This window comes from Dermacentor albipictus, chromosome 3 (assembly GCF_038994185.2).
Source record: "Dermacentor albipictus isolate Rhodes 1998 colony chromosome 3, USDA_Dalb.pri_finalv2, whole genome shotgun sequence".
NCBI classification, from domain to species: Eukaryota; Metazoa; Arthropoda; class Arachnida; order Ixodida; family Ixodidae; genus Dermacentor; species Dermacentor albipictus.
In genome coordinates this window covers 193,844,682-193,849,109 of record NC_091823.1, presented here as the reverse complement: position 1 = coordinate 193,849,109, position 4,428 = coordinate 193,844,682, and the positions used below count along the sequence as shown (strand labels likewise).

Here is a 4,428-nt window from a genome sequence, read left to right as displayed (position 1 = left end):
ATTTTGTATATCTAGCATTCTAATTCAGAGAAAATATGGGGAATGCGGGAGATGGAAATTCAAGACGATGAGCAAAACGTGAACAAGGTGAATGCAGGAGCCAACGTTTCGACAGGTGGACTTGTCTTCTTCAAGGCGACATATGCTTTCCTTGCCACAGTATATATAGGTGGGGTTCTTCTTGTTCCTTCATCTTCTGTTAGTAGAAATCCAGAGGAAAGACGGGGAATGCGGGAGATGGAAATTCAAGACGATGAGCAAAACGTGAACAAATTGTTCACGTTTAGCTCAAGCTGAATGCAGGCTCTGCATTCACCTTGTTCACGTTTTGCTCATCGTCTTGAATTTCCATCTCCCGCATTCCTCGTCTTTTCTCTGGATTTCTACTGACGGAAGATGAAGGAACAAAAACAACCCCACGTATATATACCTATATATACTGTGGCGAGGAAAGTATATGTCGCCTTGAATAAGACAAGTCCACTTGTCGAAACGTTGGCTCCTGCATTCACCTTGTTCACGTTTTGCTCATCGTCTAGCATTTGTGGGGGTTCCACTCTGCGTGCGGCTAGGGCTGAAGGCGAGCTCCGGATCTAGCCCCACGCAGTCGCTTCGTGGTACTCTATAAAGGTATTACTCAGGCTCGCGCGTGCGCACCTGACCCTTCTTTGGATCGCACAGCGCCGGCGGAGCGGCAGTCGCTCCCTAGCACTTTCGCAGCAGCCCTAGCAGTCAGAGCTGTGACCCCTAACCCGCGGTTCGCAGTGAGTTGCGACCACAGCGGGTTCAGGCCAGTGGGGACAGGGTGAGTCTCGACCTAAGGTGTTTATTCACCTTGGTGTACAATGATTCCAACAGACAACAACAGCCACAACACACACAAATACAACACAAAACACAACCGCAGCGGCGGAGCATTCCGCATGTCTGGGGTGAAACACAAACCGCACAATGTGGGAACCACAAAAGAGGCTGATAAGAGTTCAGCTCACCCAAAGTGGTTCCGCGCTCGGGCCCTGGGGCAGTGAGTCGCACACAAAGGCCTGGGCGCAACAGGGGACGGCGTGCGGCGGTCTCAGCGGCTGATTTGAGATGCAGCCGTTCGCAAGCTCTTCTACCGTGAGACAAAGATCCGTCGGGGGAATAGCGCTTCTCCCGAGCGGCGGAGAGGAGTCTCCCCGGTTCCAAGAAAGGGAAAGGAGGGAACGGGGTGCCTTGGCTGCAGCGTCGCGGCCAGGCGCGAAGAGCAGCGGGAGTGGCGAAGGTGCCCTCTCCTCGCTACCCTCCGCGAGCGAGCACGTGATTATCGCGAGGGGGGGATGTGGGGATCGCACGCGCGTCCCGATATCTCCGGAGCGGCCACGCGATTATCACGCGATAATCACGTACTCGCCCGCGGAGGGTAGCTGGGGAGAGGGCACCTTCGCCGCTCCCGCTGCTCTTCGCGCCTGGCCGCGACGCCGCAGCCAAGGCACCCCGTTCCCTCCTTTCCCTTTCTTGGAACCGGGGAGACTCCTCTCCGCCGCTCGGGCAGAAGCGCGATTCCCCCGACGCATCTTGGTCTCACAGTGGAAGAGCTTGCGAAAGGCCGCAGCTCAAATCCGCCGCTGAGACCGCCGTACGCCGTCCCCCCTGTTGCGCCCGGCCTTTGTGTGCGACTCACCGCCCCAGGGCCCGAGCGCGGATCCACTTTTGGGTGAGCTGAACTCTTATCAGCCTCTTTTGTGGTTCCCACATTGTGCGGTTTGTTTCGCCCCAGACGCGCGGAATGCTCCGCCGCTGAGGTTTTGTGTTGTGTTGTGTTTGTGTGTGTTGTGGCTGTTGCTGTCTGTTGGAATCAGTGTACTCTAAGGTGAATAAACACCTTAGGTCGAGACTCACCCTGTCCCCACTGGCCTGAACCCGCCGTGGTCGCAACTCACTGCGAACCGCGGGTTAGGGGTCACAGCTTTGACTGCTAGGGCTGCTGCGAAAGTGCTAGGGAGCGACTGCCGCTCCGCCGGCGCTGTGCGATCCAGAGAAGGGTCAGGTGCGCACGCGCGAGCCTGAGTAATACCCCTATAACTCCCAACCCGTAGCGCGGGAATCGCGGCTGCGCCGGGTTCGGACGAATAAGGCAACCAGTGGTGTCAACGGTAATAACGTTTATTGCTATTAGCAATAGCGAACACTCGCAGAGGGACGTCCTCTCAGTAATAGTAGTAAAAAGGCTTGCCTCGTTGTCTGGGTGGGTAAGACAAGCGAGGTCACTCAAGGGATGCGGCAAGTGCTTAGTCCATGCTGTCCAGGTGTCGGCGTTCCAAGAGAGCGAGTCTCTCCCGGTGGCACGCTTTTATGCTTTTTTACCTTTTTGCGAGGGGAAGTCCTCCTCGCCCGCCGGATACGTTTCCCTATCTTGTGAGCCGCTGTAGGGGGAGAGGGGTACGCGCATCATTAGAGCGACGGAGAAAGGGAGGGCACGTAGTGCCTCTCTCCCTTGTTACGCCGGCCCGACCCGTCGCCACGTGCAAACGGGACGCCGCGGGTACGCGGAAGGAAATGGAGGCGGGTGCTCCCCACACATTCTAATTGTCTTTTTAATAAGTAGCAGTCATTCTAGATTAATAGTCCTTGTAAATAAATACAGACTTATCTGTTAGATTCCTTCTTAATTCCTAACCATCCTGAACTGCTTCTATCACTGCATGAATAAACAAAGTGTTTTGCCAAACAGCTGTTTCAACATCTATTAGCTTTGCTGTTGGGATATTTCATGCAGTATGTGTACATCAAGATGTTTAGCGGCAGAATGTCACAATGGGAAGGCTGGCTAAACATAAAATAGGAAAATGATGCCTACAAACAAACTGACTAAGTATTCCTGAGCGAACCCTTGACAATACCATGGGGTGTGATGAGGCCACTATGGCAAATAATATTAATAAAATAGTGTGCATGACCATTATAAATGAGACAAAGGCTTTGATGCGCAGCTGTTTCTTAACCAATGCTGAAATTAGGTGCACCAGAGGAGTAGCAACCCGGGTGTAACAACTGTATGCAATATGAATTGCACTAAAAGCATCAGAAACATATCTGGATTCATTTGGAAGGTCAACTTTACAACAAGAAACTATAAACTTGTCTCCCCGATGGTACCTGCGGCCTCCTGGATGAGCATCAGCTTGATCAAACTATATGTATGCCAAGCACACACCCAGAATTTCGTTTTCAGGACAGGGGGGGGTGGGGCAACTCCCAAGGTTTCTATGCAAAATCGGGGGCGGGTCTACTTTTACTAGTACAAACTTTAATATTTTCTATCGCTCACTATAAAGGCGCGTCGTAAACCCACAAAATGGAAAAGAAACAAGGTGTATCTGACAAGTACGCCTGTGGTATATACCTCTGCTTTAATTGGCAAACAAGGAATTACATCACATTGCCTCATGCAGGAAAGAGGCACAGAAAGGACACAGCCAAGAACAAGTAAAATGAAGATTCCTAGTAGTGTTTTTTATAAGGAGCTCTGGATGAATTATAGTGAAAGATATGTTTGCAGAACAATCACAGTTCTTTTAGGTCCCTTGTTTCCTGCTCTACGTGAAGTACTAAGGCCCCTACAGTTTCATACAATAATTACTAGATGGAACTCTGGCGGTAGTGTCTAAGGTAGCTGCGATGGGAGTGGTTGAGCCAGCATGGCAATTATGGGAAGTACATGGATTTGCCTAAACTTCGTTTTTTCAGCTTCATACGGCCTTGCAAATCGTCATTTTCAACAATGTACCACACAGTAAATAATTAAGTAAACAAACATTATTAAAATTGTCCGACCACAGGATTCGAACACAGGACCGCTAGGCATAGACGTCCGATATTGAAACCATTATGCAGCGGTCGCCAGCATCGACACGTACCAACGCCCTTATGAATTTATTGTGGGCACGCCAGTACCTTGAGATGCTAGGTGCGTTTCGATTTGGCCATCTCAACAAGCTGAACCATTGCAATTAGCAGCAATTGTTTGTGTTTGTAGCGTCTTCTGCACTTGGAAAAGTATACATTGCTGTAAAATTTATGACTGAATGCATACAAGGTGTAATAAACAAATCCACAAGCACGAAGATCAGACAAATACATGTACTTGCCATCATTCCCATGGTGGCTCAGCAATTGAAGTGCCAGAGTTACTTATTGTTCGAAGCTCTAGCTATGTCAGAACCGACTCATAGTGGTATTTGGGAAGTTGTGTAATGATGCGTGGCCGCTAGTCCCATACAACTGTGTAGAGCACAGGACGCTGTGGTTCTAGACGTACTGCACCCACCGTGGAAGGTTAGAAAAGCACCCACATAGGCACAGCAAATAAGTGCCTACATCGGGCGGCTCGACTGATAACTGTAGAAGTGCGACTCAAAACATATGGAATCATTCACCACTTCCGGT

General features: G+C 50.4%; 1 protein-coding gene across 1 annotated transcript in view; it reads left to right on the top strand.

The window, feature by feature from the left end:
• The window catches only part of ric8a (ric8 guanine nucleotide exchange factor A), a 473,887-nt gene that overhangs the window by 377,814 nt on the left and 91,645 nt on the right, over positions 1-4,428 (top strand). The gene's annotated exons all lie outside the window — the stretch shown is intronic.